This window comes from Stegostoma tigrinum, chromosome 12 (genome assembly GCF_030684315.1).
Source record: "Stegostoma tigrinum isolate sSteTig4 chromosome 12, sSteTig4.hap1, whole genome shotgun sequence".
In the NCBI taxonomy this organism is placed as follows: Eukaryota; Metazoa; Chordata; class Chondrichthyes; order Orectolobiformes; family Stegostomatidae; genus Stegostoma; species Stegostoma tigrinum.
The window spans coordinates 62,640,427-62,664,019 of NC_081365.1; positions in this window are offsets into that span (position 1 = coordinate 62,640,427).

Sequence of the window (23,593 nt, forward strand, 5' to 3'; positions counted from 1 at the left end):
ACTTAAGCCTACTCCTGACATTCCAAGTTCCACTGCAGTCCTGAGCAGATATCCCGAACCCTGGCACCAGGCTGATGACACAGCCATCTGAACGCATTCTCCTTGTTGAAGAGAACAGATCCAATCCAATTCAATGTAAAATTCTCGAATACCATTACATTCCTTTTAACTCCTCCATCTTTAGTGGCTTCATGTACCAATGTGCCATGGCCAATTAGCTGATTGGACCATCGCAAAGGCTGAAGGTCATGCACTCCTGCTCTCTGGGTCCCTTCCCCTACCTCACTCACAATCACACTCTCCTCTTCCAAAACACTGACCAAATCAGATAATCCAACATTTAGAGGTGTGACTGCATCCTGATACAAATAATCCAAGTAAACTTCCCCCTCCTTGATGCAGTGCCTGTAGATCTGTTTCCAGTTCGTGTAGTCTGAGCCAAAGCTGCTTGAACTTCAAACACTTGTGTTGGCTCTGGACCAAGATGGTATCCCAGAACTCCCACACACTGCAACTATGATACATCATCTGTGTTGCCACACTTAATGTGGTTCTAAGAAACTTCTTAATTAAATTATTGCATTCAGCTTTATATTCATGCTATGCTGAATCTTAGGAATAGAATAAACCTGAATCACATTACAGGTATTCATTAATCGTCCAGCTTCTTCTTTTGAAGCAGAGCAAGAATCATTTCCTGAAGGCTGAAAAAGAATTGACTAAAGCAACGCAACACCTTTTTCCCTTTTTCTACTTAATTGCCTAACTCATTTGGCTCCCGCAGTCCAGTGCAAAGTCACACTCAAATGCAAAGTCACACTAGGTTGGACAGTTCTCGGTGCTCCTAATACAAAAGGCCAACTGACTCACTTATTGAGTCAGGGTCTCGGCTCTAGGTCCGAAACGTCAGCTTTTGTGCTCCTGAGATGCTGCTGGGCCTGTTGTGTTCATCCAGCCTCACATTTTATTATCTTGGATTCTCCAGCATCTGCAGTTCCCATTATCACTTATTGAGGCTCTACTTTCAATTGATTCTTAACCATTCTGCTCTTTCAACTGAAACCCTTGAAAATCCAGACTCACAGCTGGACCCACGGAATTTAAATTTGGGATTGCAGTTTCATGCCAACTACAAACTACAATAGATTTTTAGAAGAAAATTCACTTTCACATCTAATAACCGCAGGCAGTTAGTTATCTCGTCATAGCCATGTGACACTTGAAGTTCTATTTATCCTGGCTTTAACTTTGCCCATGTATTTCCATAGAATAAGTTTTGATTTTGGTTACCAGAGTTAGAAAGTGTGGGTTGATTCCTGTCCATTTTATTGATCATAGAACTATTACCATCAATAAGTGATGTTTACTTTCCCCTATTTATAAACGCCTCTTTTACTCCACGAGCTATCATTTCGGATGCAGATTTTTTTCAATTTAAGTCAGATTTTTTTCAGATCCTCTAGAACGTGAGATATGCAACAACAGGCCATATTTCACATTTCTTCCTTCAGAAATTCAGTCAATTTCTCAAGTAAAATCCAAATCCTGTTTGTTGGAAGTCACGTCCTGAAAACTTGTGGTGCCTCCTTTGACCTGTATAATCACAGTCTTATGACATTTGATATAATATGGAGAAAGTTACCACAATTTCCAGACCCGCACAATTTGAATGGGATATGGGTAGGAATCTCACGAACAGAGGGTCTGATACACAGGCTGAACTAGAGAGTTCCGTGAGTGGGCAGACAAGAGCACAGAATCTTTTCTTCAAACCTTCTAAGCAGTTGAAAGTCTGAATTGTTGTAAAAGGTAATGGTTCTGCATTTGAGGACTCCTGGAAATGAGGATTATGGCAGTAAGCTACTTCAAGTAACCCTTACCCAGTACCAAGTGCTATAGAGATGACAAGTACTACAAACTGACGGGATTGGTCATCTTGCAAAATACCACAGCAGAGTCTCAACAGTGGGATTGACATGGCTGGTGCTAAAGAGGCTGATTTGAAAGAGCCACAGACTTGATGAGAGATGCCTCTATCATCATGCAGCATTTAGAAGTGTGCTTCTTGTGTTTGATAGACAAAATTTGTGGTGTAAGATGCAAAAAGGAAAGTTGAAACATTTTTAATTTTACGGCTCTTTTCATAACCAGCTGAAAACACTTCACCTAAAGAATCGCTTCTTGAAGTATAGCCACTGTGTAAAGAAGGAGACAACTTGAAATGACACCAACACCAGGCGACTCTTTGTGAGCTCCCAACATCAGATCTTATTCTTACATTTCTTATAACTGTTCTGCACTTTTAAACTAAACTCTAAGTCTGTAAAAATTACTAATAGTGCTCTTTCTCTCTAACTTCAAATAATATTGATCTTGCCAAGATTGATCTTGCTTGTGCAGCCGTAACCTTATGTCCTTGTCCCTAAACACCCTATAATCTGTATGTGCTTGTTTGCTATGATCTGCCTGTAGTGTTTGCAAAACAAAGCTTTTCACTGTATTTAGGGACATGTGACAATAATCAATCAAATCAAAATGTGGCAGCTAATGTGTGCTCAGCAAATGCGTACAAATATCTATGGGACATTGAACACGTTTCCACAGACAGCTTCAATTGAGCATTCACCAAATACTTTCACCCTGATGATTGTATCCTGGCAAACTGTGTCACCCATGCATGTGGATGACTGGAAGGTGAATGTCAGAGAAATTAGGAGGGGAGATATATGTTCATCCTAATTCTGTCAATTTTGTGAAGCTACCTCTGTAAAAGGTAAGTAGCTGCATTCTGTGAACCTCCCATAAAATAAAGCTTTTGTGCTGAGGACATTTTCACTGGAAACGGAGTAACTCAGCCTTATCAGAAGAATCAGGCTACCCAAAGGCAAAGTTTTCTATTCCTTCCCTCCCTGAATTTCTTGGCCCATTGTGTAAATTGTGTCACAAGCAAAACTCTCATCATTTGAGAGATTTCCTGATTTGGATGTGGAGTATGTTTCCCAACTTTGAAACATGAAAGCACCATGTATTTTCAGTAAATTTAAAATATAACAACAGTAAATCTTGCATCTTTCAGCACGATTCTAAGACTGGCAAGCACTTCACCCCTTCAATTTCTGTATCCATTTAACTTCATTAGGCTTGAACAAGTGGGAAGCACATTAATATCAAGAGATCCAAGGATATAAGAGTAAAACCCTGCTTCCTTATAGCTATCAACTGCAAACATTATGCCAGGTGGTGCTCTGGGCCAAGACTTTTATGGACCGAGCATAAACTAGATATCCAAATTAAAATCTTCAGTCATACCCTTCCCTCAATATAAAAATTACATTCCCAATGCAGAGGAGTGGTATAAAGTTCAACTATCAGAAGTGTTCCAGATTCAACTTTACTCATGCAAATGGATTCACTGCATTGCAACAAATCCTCTTGGACAGTCAGTTCCTGATGTATATCAAACCAGGTCATTAAACTGAAAAGTACACCATACAACTTTATTAGTCAGTACCAGAGATGAGACAGCCGTGCACTGCTAAAGTTTAACACAAGCAGCCTGCCTGAATGGACATTTCTTATGGTCATTCAGATTTAACCACTTTCTTTGAATGAAGAAAGCCAAATGGCTCTTTTTGTTGTATCAGAGATAATGGGAGCTGAAGATACTGGAGAATCCAAGATAATAAAATGTGAAGCTGGATGAACACAGCAGGCCAAGCAGCATCTCAGGAGCACTTGATATTAATGTGCTTCCCACTTGTTCAAGCCTAATGAAGTTAAATGGATACAGAAATTGAAGGGGTGCTTGCCAGTTTTAGAATCGTGCTGAAAGATGCAAGATTTACTGTTTGTTATATTTTAAATTTACTGAAAATACATGGTGCTTTCATGTTTCAAAGTTGGGAAACATACTCCACATCCAAATCAGGAAACCTATCAAATGATGAGAGTTTTGCTTGTGACACAATTTACACAATGGGCCAAGAAATTCAGGGAGGGCAGAAATAGAAAATTTGTGCTCCTGAGATGCTGCTTGGCCTGCTGTGTTCATCCAGCTTCACACTTTATTATCTTGGCTCTTTTTGTTGCATGGAGTTATGGAAAGATCAGTGTCAGAATTAGCCGCACATATACACACATAATCTTTGGGTACAAATGACATTTGCAAACCTCCAAGCTCAACATTTTAATTTTTGACCTGAACCCTGTAAATATACAAGTTGCTGTGACTAACTCCTGCCCCTCAATTAGTATACACATGTCATTCATTCAACAGCAACTTATTGGAAACTGTAGGAGTGAGTGGGAGGGCGAGTTTTTTTTCTGTCTAAGTAAAACATGCAAATATCTTGGTTATGAAACAGCTTACGATTTGAGGAGAAATGCGACGAATTATCATTCTGCATAATTTAAAGCAGCAGGGTTTCATAACGATTAAGCAGGGTGAAGTATTTAAAATCATGAATAACTGATATGACTAGCATTAAATGATTAATTATGTAAAGTATATCACTGTTAGTTAAATTGTATTACGATTTTAAAAAGTGAAATAAATAATAAAGAAACTTGAAGTTTGGAGTGTCTAACAGTAGCAGATGCTTTTGTGTTACTATGACAACTGAAGAAGTGTTTGATGCAGGTTTTATTTCCGATTATCAGAATTATATATTTAGAACATGTCACTGTAGCTCTACATATGCATTTAAAGATAATAAATAAGTGTGATTTAAAAGACATTAAACATTCAGGTTAAATTTTATTGTTGTTATTCTTGATATATACAGTTGCTAAAGGTACTGCAGAGTGAAAGAGAGCCACGCAGAGCAGTAAGGTTATAGGTTTATTCCTCATTTTATGTTCATGTATAGGTGGAAGGCAGTAGAGACTCTCCAGTTGGCTTCAATTGTCCCCAAGTTGGAGAGGGAGAAATCTAGCAGAGTTGTATACGGTCGCCCGTAAAGTGTATGCAGGAATGTTCAAGTATATGTTATTTGAAGATAGGACCAGCTGAGTTAGTACAAAGAATAGTACAGCACAGGATCAGGCCCTTCAGACCACCAAGACTGTGCTGACACATGATGTCTTTCTAAACTAAAATCTTATACATTTATGTGGTCCATATCCCTCTACTCCCTGCCTAGTCACACAGTCATCAAGTTGTCTCTTTAACATTTCTCAAGTTGTGAAGATCTACAATAGAATGGCCTCCCAAATCTTATTATTCAGACTCAGACTTGAAAACTTTGTCCTCTTGGGTTCCATATGGAGGACTGGATAACCGGCACTGTGAAAAAGTGATAATTTGGGATACATTTTATGTTTGTGTATCCCTCACCATTTAGAGCTCGAGCACAAATACTCACATAAAATCTTCAGAGCCAACAGACAGAGGAGGCTTTCATCCCATCAGCCTGGCCTGGTTTCAAACATGGATCCTAAAGGTGAAAGGCCATTAGCCACATCCAAAAAGACTTTCAGTTGTATGACTTTGCATTCTGACAAAGGACTATTATTCTAAAATATTTGCTTAATATGGGAAATTGCCTACTTCATTCCTAAATGTGGAAAATTTATTAAATATATATGTCAGCTGAGGTGGTAGAGCAGGCATGACAGCGTCATTTTAGATGTATCTAGACAGATACATGAATGGGCAGGGAGCAGAGGGGTACAGATCCTTGGAAAATGGGCAACAGGTTTAGACAGAGGACCTGGATTGGCGCAGGCTTGGAGGGCTGAAGGGCCTGTTTCTGTGCTGTAATTTTCTTTGTTCTTTGTTCTTTATCTGATGTACAACAAAATGTTGCCACTGTAAAATATAAGCATATTGTGTGACTGTCTATAGGTTATAATACATGCAAAAATAATTAATGTACCATCATGAATAAAAGTTTTTTTAAAAGAACAATAATCACAATTGACTGCCATTTGTTAATCTTGTACCTTTCTGACACCAAATGACAGAAGCAATACTCACAACAACAATTCTTCTCTTAAAACTCACTTTACAACAGATATTTATTAAAGTCAAAATGCAAATAATGAATCTAGTTTTTTTTTCTGCACCCCTCCACAAATTATGATCTATTTTTATTCCTGGATGAATAGTCTGGTTATGTGAAAGCACAATAATGAAGAAATCTGGAAATAATATTCAAGTCCTGGGAAAAGTAAATGTTCCAAATAGCAGTCTTCTGTTCACATATTTGACTGCAGCTTGATTTATCCTGGCAAAGCTTTTTTTTAAACGCAGCAGGCCACAGGTTGCAATCTCTCCCAGATAATGGAAAGCTCCTTGACCCCTTATGAAAAGCATAAATGCACGATAATGTTCAAAAAGAAAAGATCACTTGTAATATGTGCTAGCCACCGTGAGTTTATAAATGATGTATTTCAATCATAAGGGTGAGCTATGGCAGTTCTTTCATGAATATCAAAGGTACATAGCTTATAAACTGTGAAAGGTGAGTGATAGTCTTTCTCTTTTTCTCCAGTGAACTGAAACTCCCCATCATTGATAACTGTATGAGGGAACCAATTCCTTTCTAAAAAAAATTCTGATTAAAACATGTAAGGTTGTTCATTTCAGTTTGTTGGAGATTCAGATCCCTTTTAAGTAATCTTGCCAACTGGCTGTTGAAAAGGCTGAATTATGAAGTATGTCATGTGAATTCAACGAAGACTAGCTTCATTCAAACAAGTAGAAAACACACAAACGATTGTTTGGAAACTCTGAGTAAGGGTTCTTCATGATCTAAGTAGGGGGGTTAAATGATAGCATAGGATTTTAAAACTGCAATTCCTTATCAAGATGTATCTTGACTGCTAACTAATATACAGATCTCGAAGTCAAGGATAAATACTACAGCAAGAGTTGCACAAATTGGCAGAGTTAGATTTTGATAATTACCGAGAGCATGCACGTCTGTTCTTGCTGAAATGAAAGCTGTATCATTGTGAGGCCTGTACCCCACTCCCATATGCTGCTGGGATAGCAGGAATAGCAGGGTGTTTATCCACTGTCATGCTACAGCTCAGGGCTTTTGGAAGGATGGGAAATTGTCTGTCTTTCAATGCTGAGCTGGTGGGGAAGAGATTCTGGGAGTGAGAGGGCTCCCTCAGGCTAACCAACAGTTGGCCAGATACTTTTGCTGGCCCAGATGTGACGTGGAAGTGTATAAGAATTTGAAAGAATTAACTTTGAGGAGTGCCTTAAAGCACAACCGATGATAACAATATCAGGTGGTCTCGCTAGCAGAACAGCATAGGATCTCAAATAAGTGAGACCTAATGTTTGGTCCTTCTCATAGTTTAAGTAATAATATTTATCATATCAATGTAATCTGTATCTGGCTACTGACATGTAAAAATCTACATCCTGTTCAATGTAAGAGTCACCACACGTAAGACCAGTCAATGGTTTTCCTTTACCAGACTAGCAGATCTTGTAGGTCTCTGCATCTAAAGAGAATGATGGCAGTGAATCTACACCTAGTGAGCCGCAGACTGCTCTGCCCTACATTTACAACAAAGAAGAGCAATCCTGTTCCACTTGGCCTGACCAATAAAAGGGTTACCAATGTCTGCACATATTTACACAGCAAAATTGCAAATTAGGGAACTAGGTACATCATTGGAGCAAAATGGGGGATCTATGTATGTCATAGGATCATTTTACAAATAACTTTGCACTTGAAGCAGATAGGTGCTCTGACAATTCACCCATGAACTTCACCGAACGTAATGCCGGATGGAGAAGCACGAGGAATACTGTAAGGAATGATACATTTTCACACTGCTGTAACCCTCTTTATGTAGCCAATTTTAGACAGAAACTAGAAACATGGGACTGGTGCTTCTTCTTGATTGTGGTTAAGAAGCTGGTCATCAGGTCTGAAATGCTTTTTGCCGTGTGCAGGTCTGGTGCATAATTTTCTCTCACACCGTCATAGATATTCAAGATTGTCCTCATCCCCTTGACCAGTTTTGTTTCTAGCTGTATTAGCTTTGCCTGGGCTGTCAGAATGCAAACATGAAGTATCACTGTGTCCCGAGGTTCTGTCTGCACTGATTGTAATAAGGCCAGCCAGGTGAACCTCATAGAATATGAGTTCCCTGATTGGGGCTGTTAATCTGGTCCAATCAAGGAGCCCGGGCTGACATATAAAAAAGCTGAAGGTCAGAGATATTGATACTCTGGTGCCTGGCTCTGAAGAGGCAGTACTAAAGCCAAGGACTGTTCATGTGTATATAAATGGTGAATTCGGTAATAGGATACTGGCTTCTGTGGTGGTGCAACACTGTCTGCCCTCAGTGTTACAAAGAATGTATCTGGCTGCCTTTGTAGTACATTCAACCTGGTTGGACCAAATGCAATAACATCTGTCCTTTGTGAAAAAAAATGTTTGTACAAAAAGACTCTGTGATCCTACATGAAATTCTTGAGGGCCAGTGGATAGAGAGGGTGCAACCCCTCTGATGGTTCTCTGAGCCGACTGCAGACATTTGACTCATTACTTTATTGCCAAGATATTCAAGGAAGCACCAAGTTGTAGCTTAGCTTTTGAGTTGAAAAATCGTCCTTCCTGAGGACCCAATGGTTCAGCATCACCACATGCTGTCCTCTTGGAATGTGCATTTGCAAACACAAAGTGTAGAAAGAGACAGGTTTATTTTGTTAAAGTTCATCTTGGGGAGCTCCACCATACAGTTGCAATTAGCATTTTTTCAGCTGATGAGATGAACAAAACAAGACAGGATGCAGTAAAAACAGGAATAATTCATTGATCACTGAAATAATAATGTAAATTTAAGATCTTTGTTGCGATAACAAAACTGTCTGAGAAAACAGTAATGTCTGTAAGAGAAGGAGATCAGTATAGCCATAAATGCTACCTCAGAAGGTAGGGGAACTTATAAACAGATTTAAAATGGATACACTTATATTTTGGATAGGGAAATAAATGTTCATAATTCAACTGGAATTCAGCAATTAAACTAGAACAATCATGTAAAGCAGGCTCATTTGACATTTATCATTTGGCAAAGAGTTCTTTATACAATTTCAGAAACACCTGAATATGTTTTTCTTCCTGCTGTACAATAATTCACAAGGCAATCTATGATTATGAACAAAACAAACACATTGGAAATATATTTCTATTGCATCACATAGCAAAGAATTCTGAAGAAATAATGGCCATTTGAAACAGTACAATAACAATCCAATACAAGACAAAGGCAAAAGTATAAAACTTTGTGGCGGAGCCTATTTGAAGTGATAACTATATTCATTTGCACAGGCAAAGCTCACTTCTTTGCCATTTTTACTTTTTATAAATGGGTTGAGTTGTGTTTAAATGTAAGTAGTAGATGGGCAACAACAGGGGATTTACTTATAAATAGACAAAGACTGCAACTGTGGTTGGTAACTGGGGAAAGAACTTGCAATCTGTAACTGTGTGAGTAAATGCTTCAAAAAGTAGATAAGGGTGAGATCTACTTATATTCTTCTCCACCTGACTTTGTGGAAAATAACGATTAGAATCTCTGTAAGAAAATTATTGAACGTATCAAATAAAGTTTGAGGATGAATTTTGTTAGGCATAGAGTAATGGGAATATAGAGCTCTTGGCCAAATACTGCAGGTTGCAGTTTATCTTTAGGGGGACATCTAAAACTGCCCTGCATTACCAGACATGAAATTGGGCGTAAACTCTGGTAAGGAATACAGGAGCAGTCTTAGAGATCAGTGGGGTATTTATTATTTTCCCTGATGATGAACTTGGTGGCTTGGGAGGGCATTTAATAAGACAGGTTTGTAGTGAATCTGAAACCAACAGGGCTTCCAGCTTCTCTTTCAAACTTAAGTTTGGACTTGTATTGGAACATGGCCAACATCTTTTTGTAAGAGTCAGTCACTTGATGCACTAGCTCCAGCCAGAGGCCAAAACAGTCACTCACTGTACAAAGATCTGTGATCAGGCAAGTTTAATCAAACCTTACAGGCAGAATCTTTTAAGAGTGTGAGCGACACAGTGAGGTTCTGGTGAGATGTGTGACAAAATGGTTGTCCATTGAGGCACGTCTCGATGTTGGGAGCATCTCATTATGCCTTTTATACCTTACACAAACAGCAAGGCAAGTTTCTCGCTGGCAGTGGTGAGTAACTGATTAAGGGGAGATTATTGCTTTTCAAACACCTTGTTGAAGGTCTAACGTGCCTCATTAATATTTAGCTTTCTAAATTCGCCAAACAAGTTAGATGCTAAGGAAACTCAATGAAGAAACCAGATTGTGTACCTGGCAGACTCAGCCCATTGCTTGCTCCTAACAACCTCCACACTGTGCAAGTCCAAACCCTATCTCTAGGCATGATCCCTGGGCACCAGCCGCACGTGACCCTTGCCCAAAGGCATTACCTTTGAGCAGGCCAAGCCCTCACAACCATCATGTCATGTCTGCAACAGAACAGCCAGGCGCTCTGAAAGTACAAATCTGTATTGCAGGGAGCACCAGACAGCTGGTATCGAAAGGTGATTGCAGGGGGATTTTGTGTGCATGGTAAACACCCCAGGTCTTGGATTGGGCAACTTCCATCTCACTGCTGTCTGCTTGCTCACTTAGTGCTTGTTCATTTAACGATGGCCTGCACGTTTGCACCTTGCCTTGCAATACTCATTGGACCATTAACATACGCAGGCAGCTTGCCTTGCTGCTAAGCAATCTTCAAATCAAGGAGCATAAATCTTGTGAGATGGCAGGGTGCTATGTCAGTCATACACTCACGCCCTATTGAGGCGTCAGTATCTGTGCTGGTGAGGGATGCGAGAGGCAATATTGTCAGTGCTCCCTCTGACATCTCAGTACACATCTTCAGATGTCCTGCAGGTGCATTCTGGGGAAGCTGGGCACTACTCCACCGATGTCATTGGCTGTACCTGCAAAATATAAGAGAGAGAAAGTGAAGTGGTTAGAAGTTTTGTGCAATGAATAAGACTGACAACAGGATTAATGTGAGAGTTGCAGTGTGATAGGGATAAAAATTTACACAGTTGGTGTGATATGGATATCTCACAGCCTCCTCTACAATGTTCCCTTGACCATAGCCTACAGGTGCCTGTCGGAGAATCATGGTGCTATCTTCTTCTTCTTTGACATGCTCAGAACAACGGTGGTGTCTGAGTTCTCTGCAGCCCTTTTAAAGATGGCATGGATGCAAAGGGTAGATATCCGCTGAGTGGTGTGTTGTTCTAGGAATGATATCTGGTAAGATGGGACCAAAATGAGGCATGAGGGATTGCCACTGGAATTGGTTAGATAATTAATGTGGTGGTTTTGGTGAGATGCTGTGGGAAATCCTCCAAAAATGTGTTGTGGACTTAGCCAAAATAAAAGATTTTGCCATCCACCTTTTATTCCTTTTAACTGAAGACCTTGTTTACAATTACATTGTTCTAAATAAAAAGCATGTGCATACACGTCAAGTTACTCCTTAGAATCAACCTGTCTATTTCCTCTAATTACACATTATTGAGATATGAAGGCTTCTGATATTTACGAAGAGATTAGTAAATCTGTTTTTGTGGTGTCTGTGGTGAAATGTAACAAGGTGCATGATCAATATTACTTATAGGAGGAAAGGTATCTTCATTTTCGCTGGGTGAGAACCAGCTTGACTGTTCACAAATGTTTCACATTCTCTTTAGTATTGTCATTGAACATATAAGTGTTAGTATTGAGCAATCACTTGATTTGCTTTGGACGAACTGAACATCTAACCTTAAATAATGGTTCCCTTACTTCTGTAGGTTTGCTTTTGCTTTTCCGTTCAGCTTTGTAGTTTCAGCTGCATTTGTTCTGACACTCTCACAATCCAATATGAAAGGATTAAAAATAGTCAGTGGCAATTATGATGTATCCTAGGGTCAGCTAGTGTCTTTCTATTAGAATGTCAGGTGGATCAATTTGTATAAAATAAGATATGAATGGATTATCTGAATGTTTATCCCTCTGACACATGCTAGCCCTGCTACTATCCTTTAACACAACATTAAATTGCTCAACATCACCTTTCATTTATGGGCTGCCATGTGATATCAAGTGTAATGAATTCTGTAACTCGCTAAAAAGTCCACAAACTGAAGTGAAACAAATTGCAGGCCATTATTTGTAGTGATAGCATTCAGCAAACCCATACAGAAATGATTGAGAAAGTCAACGTCAATTGTAGAATTTGTTGGAATGATTTCCAGCCATAGCTCATGAACAACTGGCAAAAAATCATCATTTGCACTTCTCCAATAATACCTACTTGGAGTTTTTGCCGTGGGTTTGTTGGCCATGGGATCAGTTGTAAGGGTGCAGGATGTATTTTAACTGATTTCCTACTGACCATACAAGCTATGCAGTTTGTAAAGAAAGTTTTTGGATAGCAATTTGTTGTTGGTCACCAGATTCAGATTGTTTCTGACATGAGATCACTGCTTCATCTGAACAACATCTAGATTTTCTTCATGAGCAAGGTACAATGCAAAATGCTGTTTAGTGTTTTTGGAATTAGCTCTCAGGTTCCGCAGCCCATATAGTCACCACCAAACAATGTGAGTTAACAATTTACTCTGTGGTAATGGGATCAAGTTTTCATCTATTTCACAAAGCTACTTTTCTTTAGCTACTGCCTTACTTTCTGCAATACACTGCCAATTTCCAATTCTGGACCCAACTCCTCTCAGAAAACAAGGTTCATGCTGGTGTGCCAAATCATTGTGATCAAAGAATCTTCAACATCTTCAAACAGCTGACTTAAGATGTCTTAGAATTTTATAGAACATTCAATATATATGTAGTCATAGCATTTAGTGGATCAGTGTGTGTAGTCTCTTTCTAGAATTTTCTCTCAGGGCAGCAGGAGTCAGCCACTAAACTCGCTCGCTCCACCCACAGTCAAGAGCAATCCAATACTGTCATGTGTCTGTAAACATGCAACCCTAATCAATCACAACAAAGAGGAAGTTCTTGCAGAGTACAAACACTGACAAAATGAATTGGACCAAATGTTTTGTTTCTGTGCTTTAAGCACAATCATATAACTTACCTGAAAAACATGTTGTGACACTTGAAATGGATATTTGGTTGGAATGAATTAGTTCTGCTTTTTATGTAAGGGGTATACCTGGGCAATTTTCCATATTGTCGAGTAGATGCCAGTGTTGTAACTGTATTGGAAGAGCTTGGCTAGGGAAGCAGCAAGTCCTACAGCACAAGTCTTCGCTACTATTGTGTGAATGTTGTCAGGGCTCAAAACCTTAGCAATATTCAGTTCTTCCAACTGTTTTCTGGTAGTAAATGGAGTAAACTGATTTGGCTGAAGACTGGTATCTGTAACACCGGGGACTAGTGGAGGAGGCTGAAATGGACCATTGTATTTCCAGAATTTGTATAATATAAATTTTTTGCAAACTCCAGATGTAATTGCTATAGTATGAGGGTGAATTCTTGTGGTACATGGAACGCTACAAACACAGGATCATCTTATTAAATGTAAAGCTTGACCATTTAGAATCAAAATTTTCATGCACACAAAACCTGATAGAAATATGGAAGGTGTTCCCACTGCCAAATGGATATTGGTTCAATTCCAATTCAAGACTGAGGTTGTGAGATTTTTGTTGGATAAGATTGCCTTTGATCAGATCATTCCTTAACCTTCTAAATTCTAGAGAAAACAGGTCAAATTTGTATAATCTTTCCTCATTACTCAATTTCTGAAGTCCAGGTATTATCCTTGTAAACTTATACTGCACTGCCCTAATGCCAATATTTTCTAAGGTTTAGTGTCCACACCTGCTCTCAGTACTCCAAATAAAAAGATCTATTTACCTAAACCTTCAAGTGCCTTTGGATATCCAATTATTTAACTTCATACCATCTAGAAAGCACCTGATTTGTTCTTTTTCAGTCCAAAATCGATAACCTCACACTTGTTTACATTGAACTCCATCGACCACAGATTTGTCCATTCACTACCCTTTTGTAATTTTATGCTATCATCTGTACTGTATACAGTGTCATCTAAATTAGTGTCATCGGCAAATTTGGATAAATGACTTTCCATGCCATTAACCAAGATGTTAATATATAATGTGAATAAATGAGGCCCCAAGACGGATCATTGTAGGACATGGCTAGTCACACCCAGGAATTCGAGTGCCTACCCGTTATCCCTATTTACGATCAACTGCCCCATGTCCAATTTCCAGGCTTTGTCAGTAATCAGCCCTCATTTGTATGGGCTTCTACCACTATTGTATATGAGACTTAATCAATTGCCTTCTGGAAGTCCAAGTAAACAATATCTACAGACATTCCCCAGTCTCCAGCCATAGTCACCTCTTTGAAGAATTCAGAGGTTTGTCAGGCATGTCCTAACTGTCATGAATCCATGCTGGCTGCCCTTGATTAATTGAAAGTTTTCAAGCTGTTCAGTTATCCCATCCTTTGTTATGGGTTCCAACAATTTCCCCGCCATAACTGTTGGCTAACTGATCTGTAATTCCCTGGTTTTCATCTTTTGCCCTTGGTAAAAAAAATGGAGTGACATGTGCAATTGCTCACTCCAGACAGATGACTCCTGTATTGAGGGAGGTTTGAAAGATTAGTTAGGGTGTCTTTCAACACCCTCAGATGGAAACAGCAGGTTTCTGTCATTCTTTAATTCCATCAATTTTCTCATTACTGATGTTTTACTGACATTAATTTTATTCAGTCCCTGTTCCACTTTTACTTTCTGCAGGGCTTTCAGCCAGCTATCCTTCTTTACCAGTATAAATACTGAGGCAAAGTAATTATTCAACATTAATGTCACTTCCCCATAATCATTGGCAATATTTCCACTTTCGGGCTTTAGTGGGCCAATGTTGCTCCCGACAACTCATGTTCCCCTTTATGTAACTAAAAAATTTCTTCATATTGATTTTGCAGTCTCTGACAAACTTCCTTTCATCGCCTCTTTCAGTAGCTTCCTCAGCACACCCATGCTGTTGACTTTTTCGGCTTGTTTCATTGGACAGTATGGCTTCTTCCCTCCAGTTCCAGCGAAAGTTATTTCACTACAGTCTCCCATATCTCACAAGAAGGCCTCCAGGGGCACAATTCCTAAGTCTAGCACCCATTTCTGTAATTTTTGAAGACCCAGGAATTAAAGTAACGTTCAATCATTCTGACACATTCTGGAGCCTAGCTACCTAGATGTCCATACTTCAGCTGATTTGATGTGTCAGCACCCCTCTGATTTGTTGGGGAACCCAGAAGTTACTGCCGTTGCTGAATGAAAAATAAAGCTCACTTCGATTGCAAATAAGTTTCCCTCTGCTACTAGTCTCCCAGCTGCATGCAGCTCTGTTTAGATAAAACTCAGCCAAAATGTCAAAAGCCATTAGCAGCTCTGAAGAATTTCTTTAATAATTTTTAATCTGATCTGTACTAATCACAAACAAACTGCCTTTTTCCTTAGCTACAGTGTATGTTTTCATAATTTGTTGTCAGCATGGAGAAGTGGATCAAATGATTAACTGTAATCTTCCACACTTGGACATTTACCAATAATTATGTCACCTACTTTCAACAGAATGCAATAGGGATATTGAAAGCACAGAAGAAGTCTTGTAATTTTAGGATGAGTTTTCCACTTCACCCACTCAAAAGGTAAAAGAAAACTGATTACAAGCTTATACAACTGAATAATGTCCTGGAAGCAAATTTCCACTGAATTTGGTCAAATTGTCCATGCTTCCTTTTCAGAGATTACAATCATAAAGAACTTTTCTTTGTTCCTTCTCTTCTGAATATTGGGAGGTCAGATTTACAGGCTTTGTCTCAGTATCTACTTGTCAGGTATAAGCCAATGTGCATTGTGTATGGTTAAATATGCAATGGTTCAGTGATGAACCCAGAAGTAGATCCGGGGATTAGAAAGGCATAGTGAATGCCAAGTGTGTGTTTTGCCCTTCGCCAGACAAGTCCCTTCACTAATTTGTGTAAATATAAGCTTTCTTCCTTAGGTTTGTGACATAATCTTAAACTTAGTCATCAGAGTTTGTACTCAACAGGATTATTCAACAACGATGAGAATCCGCGATGCTACTTCATTTGATAGGAGGTCTGAAATGAAAATGGAGCTGAGGATAAACAGGCTGAGAGATATGGCTCACCGATCTCTATTTGTTGTGCAAATCATTGCATTTTGTGGAGAAGCTGGATTTTGGAGACTACTTTGACAGTGATGTAGTAACCTACCTACCTAATTTGGAAAGGCATTATATGGGTGACTGGGGAAATATAAAGGCAGCAGTTCCAGCCATGTGAGAACTGTTTCCTTTGAGAAATATGGAGAAGATACTGAGGGATGCAATAAAGGTGGAATAGAATGCTCTGCTTTGAATTCTCTTTCTCAGATGCTTAGGAAGATGTAATCAAATAGAAGATCATAAGGACCTCTGTGAGGATGACGTTCTGTCAGGGAAGAAGGGAATTTTCCAATCTTAAAAAGTTTATCATGGTTTAGTTGTGTCAACAATATGTGATGCCTGCGGAACAATATTACAACTCCAGCCACTACATATTGACTGTTAATGTGACCCTTGCATCATACATTTTTCTGTACTAAGACAGTAATGTATGATATAACTTTAAACAACCATAAAAACCATTTAAAAATTTCAAACCCACTGTCTTTCCAAGCAACAGAAACTGTAATGTTATATTCACTTTTACTCATACATCTTTGGGTGAATCAGACAGGCTGCATGACAATGATTTTAATCCTCAAGGCAGGTGAATTTTTAAATTTATTTTATGCTATCTGTGCAATTGGTAATTGCATCAAAAAATGTCTGGAAAAAGACGTTTAAGACATTGCATTAGTTGAAAAAGATCAATTCTGGTTTTGTTGAATAATATGAAGTACTGCTACATGTCGATTGGTGACTTTGACCTGGAAGCAGTGCCAATAAAAAAGAAGTTACCATATAAAAGGTAGTGTGGCTAATGGCAAAGAAGTTACTGTTTTGGATAACAGAGGAACTGCAGCAGAGGTGGGAACAAATAAGCTGTGTAGGTGTAATCCTTAAAGAGGAGACAATGCTTACCTAGTTACAGATTTTGAATTTGATAATTCTACTGTTATGTTTTTGTTTAACTGGAGCTGACCAGTTATTTTAGAAGTTTTTTTTTAAATGCAATCAGATAAAGCTTTTGCTGAGGAATCTCTGCCATTAAAACTGTCATGAACTTAGCTAAGGAGGTTATCTGGGTTTCAGTGACAATTATCTCCAGAGCACTTAAATGGAATTCAGTTACCGTTGCAGGTTACCCAAGGACAAATCCCATTGAGTGAAAAATTGAGAAACCTGATGTTCTGGAGGCTGATTTGGAAATATTGCGATTGCATGTGGTGCCACGTTTGTGGAGGGAGTAATGTGAATGCCTGTAATCTCTCAGATAGCCTTTGTTCCATCTGCTATTCTATATGCATTTTATGGTTTGTACTGATCATAATTTGTCTGATAATTCATGTTTAATTTACAAAAATTCTTGTTCATTTTGAAACAAAAGCTACAAAAAGTAGAATTGTGTGTGAAATTTTTGGAGGTTATTCTGCAAGTTTGCTTATTTTGGTTTAGGCTTCTCACGGGGATTATAAAAATATCGTTTAGTATCAGGAACTATTGAATTTCTAGATCTTCACTAGGTTGGCTGCAATTGCCAAAGAATGCAATAGAACGGAGAGGAGAACAACAGAAAGTCACACTGAGGAGCTCTGACTGTGCTGGACAAAGATGAGGGCAGAATTCCAAGGCTACAATAAGAATTGTGCTTCACACCATTGTGTTCATACTAATTCAAATTGTTACATCAGCAGGGACTCAAAGCTAACAGCTGCATATATAATGAGAAACAACTTGATTACAAGCTAGCAATTCCCATGCAATCAATGTTACCTCTCTTTTTCTTTTCTTACACTTAATTGAGCATAAAAAAAAATCAAAGGAGAACAATCATACACATTCATAAGTCATAGTAAACTGTACAAGGCATGTTCCATTACAAATTTCTTGGTGTTTACAAATACACATTTAATTATTAATGTGGATCTGTACAACGTGAATGACATAATGAAGTAAGTTTTCACTTTCATAACTTGAGTCGAATTTTTAGATATAAAAGTATATTTGTAACACTAAATTAAGTATTTTATCCCAATATTAACCAGGAAAAACAGGGAAAATGCCATTATATGTTTGGATATGCATTTATAATCAAAAGCACTAGATTTATATAGAATTACATACATCTCACGCCATCGAAAGAAGTGGGTTCTTTTGCAGTTCCCAACTAGCCAAGGTTTTGCTTTGAGCTCCTAAAGAATTTCAACCATGGAAGAAACATAGTTTGATGGTTTGATGAACCAAATTTATCATCTTCTGGACCTGAGGTCGAGGTTCAGTCTTTCTATTTATCTGAGACACAGCGACCAAAGTTCCAAAAAGCTTTAGAATAGCTTAACTGAAAATATAGCCTATGCTGGAGAAATGGTGGAGGCTGGTCTTCACTTCAGTTTAATCAGTGTGAACTGTTGTGCTAAATAAGTGCTGATGGGAGAAACCGAGAAATCCAATGGGTCCTTGTGGAGTGCCCGAATACAGTGAGCAAAAAAGGGGAAGAGGTGAACTAGGGTGTTGGGGGAGGGTAATCTGTGAACCCAATATGATGGCTTTATATTTTTTATAGTTGACACCTGCACCCATTTCTCATGAATGGACCCCTTTATGAACCGTTGGTTAAGCTACCCACCAGTAGCATGTCCCAAATGATGTAACAACAGAGGCACATGATCTATATATTGGTACCAAAAGCTGGACTGGGAGACAATGGACATTAATAGAACTCCAGTTAATGAGCTCATGAGATGCCTCTCAATCTGGTATTCATCTGCTAACCCAAGCCCACATCAAACCATTGTGTCAGTGAGACCAGTGTGTCAGCAAGTGTGGGACTGTGGCCCTGATGGACCAAATTTCCTCACAATATGAGCCACTGTTAAAGGTGAACACTAGCTTCAAACTCTGTAGAATGAAGATGCATTTTCAATTGAAATTTTATTGTTTTCAAGTGTGAATTATAGCTGTTCCTGATGAATAAGACACCACCTAAGAGATGACAATTTTTGGCTTTGCCAACATTGGCCATATTCCATGAACAAGTATGAAAAAATAAATAATGATATCCCTAATGTTTCTGTAGCTTTATTAATGAAACATTAATGTCTGTTTTACTGCTATTGTAGGTGGGTTAAATGCTTTCAAATGTCAGACAACTCATGCTGCAAGTTATTATCCTGGTGTTGTCAAATGCCTAAGGTTGAGACAAAAACGCATTAATTTTAATAAGTTAGATGAGTAGAATGGGACCACAACTTGTTGGTTACCACAAGCCATACTCATCACCAACAAACATAAGAACAGCTAGTATGTGATTAACTGAAAATGAAAGGATGTTCTATCAGATATGACATGATACCTTTTCCATTCTCATGCTTCTCTTTGCAAACATGATTGTCCTATCCCCTGCTGCTCATAAGGAGCATAATTGGGAACAGTATGAAAATTTCTGCACTCTATCAATTGCCAACATTTAGCAAAAACTTGAACATAAGTTATGTTGGTCAGGATGGCAGGACACATTTCAACTAATGATATAGAATTGTTAATTATACAAGGCATGACCATAAATTAATGAGGGAAAAGCCTTCCTTTGTAATTTAGAGACTAATTATTATTCTGATTGACAAGTTATAAACAAAGGGGAAAGTAAGTGATGCCGTGCTAAATGTACATTCTCCAGTTGGAAGTACAGCTGCTTCATTCAATTCACCTCAGTTCAGCCAGACCTATATAAGATTGTGAATAACATACAAACACAAAAATTAGGAACAGCAATAGGCCATTTGGCCCATGCAATCCTTTCTGCTGATCATAAGGCTGATTGTATTATTCCTTTTTCCTACCTTTCACCACCTTGTTTACCAAGAAATAATCTGAATTAAAATATTCAGTGACTCTGCTTCCACTACAGTTTGATGCAGAGTTCCAAAGACCTATGATCATCTTTCAGGTAAATGATCTCCTTGTCTTTGTCTTAAATGGGTGGCTCCTTATTTTGAAAGAGCTTTCCCCAGTTCTCCATTATCCCACAAGAGGAAACATCCCTCACACATCTCCTCTACCAAGAACCGAAGATTACTTTATGTTTCAATTAAATTAACTCACTTTTCTAAACTTGCAAGCCTAGCCTGTGCAACCTTTTTTATTAACTCACCCATCCCATGCATTAGTGCCATAAACCATCTAAACTGTTTCCAATGCATCTAAATGTTTCCTTAGATGACGACAGCCATACTGTACCCCGATATCTCAAATGTCATTTCACCTGTATAAGAGCATAGTAATGTCCATGCTCTTGTTTTCAAATCTTGCAATAAACCATAACATTCCCTTCATTTTTGTAATTATTTGCTGTACATGTATACCTGTGTTTTATGATTCACACACCAGGACACCATCCCTGTGCATCTCAGAACTCTTCAATCTCTTTCTATTTAACTGCTTTTTAAAATTCTTCCTGTAAAAATTGATAACTTTACATTTCCTTTCATGTTATTTTCTACTTGCCAGTTTGTTAGCCATTCTTTTGACATTCTGCATATTGCTTTGTAGCCTCCTTATTTCCTTTTCACAGCTTACTACCCTATGTATCTTTTCATCAATAGCAAATTTAGCAACCTTACCTTCTGTTATTTCATCTGAGTCGTCTATATAAACAGTATAAATTATTACTACTAAAACATATTTAAAAATAACTTCAAACATATTCCCGAAAACAGATTTCAAGCCAGCTGGCTTGTAATTCACTGCTCTCCATCTATGTTCCTTTTTGAATGAAAGAGTTACATTTGCGATTTTCCAATCTAATGGAGTCTTCCAAATCTGGGGAATTTTGGACATAAACCCAGGCACATCAGCTATCACTTCAGCCACTTCTTTTGAGCCTCTGAGATAAGGTCCAATAGGAGATGGGGACTTGTTAACCTACAGCTGCACCAATTTGCTTGGTGCTGCTTCCCCTGGTGATTGTAATTTTCTTAAATTCCTCCCCACCTTCAATTTCATGGTTTACAGCTATTTCTGGAATGCTACTTGGATCCTCTATATATATTCACTGCAAACAGATCTTCGATCTTATGCACTTGTTTAAAAGTGAAATTCTACTAGAAGCCAGTCCTGTTCCCAATACATATTATGCTCCCAGATTAAATGAAGCACCATTGTGAGTTTTCATCAATTTTACCTGTTTGCACACTGTCATGAAGCTCCATCACAGATTATCCTAAAACTGGACATTTTAGAGCCCAATAGAAACTTCTTCAAAGCTTCTGGTTCATTGCTAAATTTAATAAGAAACTGACCACTGTACACCAACAAACAAACAAATGGTTTTGTATACTTTTTGAAAGCTCTTTCCAATTCAAAATCGGGTTACTCATCAGTGGAATAGGTACTGATTTTCCTGATGAAGGGACTCGACCCGAAATGTCAACTTTCCTGCTCCTCTGATGCTGCTTGGCCTGCTGTGTTCATCCAGCTTCACAATGTGTTTTCTCAGATTCTCCAGCATCGGCAGTTCCTACTATCACTGATTAAAAATGCTTATTTTTAGGAGACAGACCTATTTTCAGCTGAATTCATCAAACTGCATCAAGTTAACATTCTTAAATATATGTAAGAACATTCAAATAACATTAAAATTCAAATATCATTGAAATCCCTACCCTTTGCGCTGGCTCATGGCAGGTTTTATTTTTGGTGATATGTATGAGAGATGCACATACTGCCTGACAGCTCTCTGGATGTATCTACAACACACAAACTGCAGGGGTGCAAGGCAGCAGCTCACCCAGCATTTTCTCAAGGGCAGATAGGGGCAAGCAATGAAAGTTAGCCAGTAACATCCCATCTTGCAAAATAATAAAAAGTTGAACCTGAAACAAATGTCAACAAATTTTCAAAACTAGCGCTACTTCGGAAGTGATATGCACCCATAGCATAAATTGCACCAAAGAAGCAGCAGCGGGTATCTCTGTACACAACAAAAACAAAGTTGCTGGAAAAGCTCAGCAGGTCTGGCAGCATCTGTGGAGGAGAAAACAGAGTTAATGTTTCGGGTCCAGTGGCCCTCCCTCAGAACTGATGGTGGCTGGGAAAACACCAGTTTATATGCCGAAAATAGGAAGGTGGGTGGGATAGGGAGTAAACGATAGGATAGAGCCCAAAGAGAGAGAAAGACAGTTGGATAGACACAGGAGTTACGAATGATCAGGCTGGGAGGGTGAATAGTTGTTAATGGGGACTGTTAGTGACTAACCACATGAGGGGTGTGTAGTGGCAGGCTATGTGGTAACAAGGTCTGGTGTGTGGGGTGGGAGGCTGGGAAATGGGGGAGGTTAGGCCCTAAAATTATTGAACTCAGTATTGTGTCCGGAGGCCCGTAGGGTCCCCCAGTGGAAAATGAGGTGTTGTTCCTCCAGCTTGTGTTGGGCTTCACTGGAACACTGGAGCAAGCAGGAGACAGAGATATTGGCCAGGGAGCATCTGTGTTTCACTATGTTTCACTGGTTTTGAACATCTTTCCGTTCGCAAAGCCTTAGTTTCTTTCAGACTGGGTGCACTGGTTTGCATCCATCTCTCTGTCAGTGATGCTGTTAAGCTAATAGCCACAAGGTATGATAAGGCAATAAGGGTCTCATCGGTGAATACATCCTGTCTGCGGAAAGCCAGTTGACTTTCACTCTCTGCATCTCCCCTTTTTGACAACTGGCACTGAGAGATATACATATTCACTGAATCCAAAAACTAAATGATTTCACCTTTTTGATAATTTAAAATGACAATCCATTACACAATCAGAGATAATAGGAACTGCAGATGCTGGAGAATCCGAGATAACAAGGTGTGGAGCTGGATGAACACAGCAGGCCAAGCGGCATCTTAGGAACAGGAAAGCTGACGTTTTGGGCCTAGACCCTTCATCAGAAAAGGTCTAGGCCTGAAATGTCAGCTTTCCTGTTCCTAAGATGCTGCTTGGCCTGCTGTGTTCATCCAGTTCCACACCTTGTTATCCATTACATAATAGCAGTAATCTATTACATTTACATCAGTCCTAGTTCCTTTCAGATTGGGAAGTGAAAAGGCTTTGACCAGTAAAAGATGACATACTCTTGCAGATTTTATAAAAGAATTTAGGGAAAATAACCTCTAATGTTATCCAATTTGACTCATATGCGACTCCAATCCCTCAATGAATTTGAGTCTTAAATACCTTCAACCTCATTAGACTTGTAATTCAAGAAAAGGGCACACTCTCTTCTCAGGGTAACTTTTTGGGCTGAAAGCCTGTGACCCATGTTTTGCCACCAGGATTGGTGCTTGGTCCACTGATTTTTGTCATTTATAAAAATGATTTGAATGTGCATGTAGGA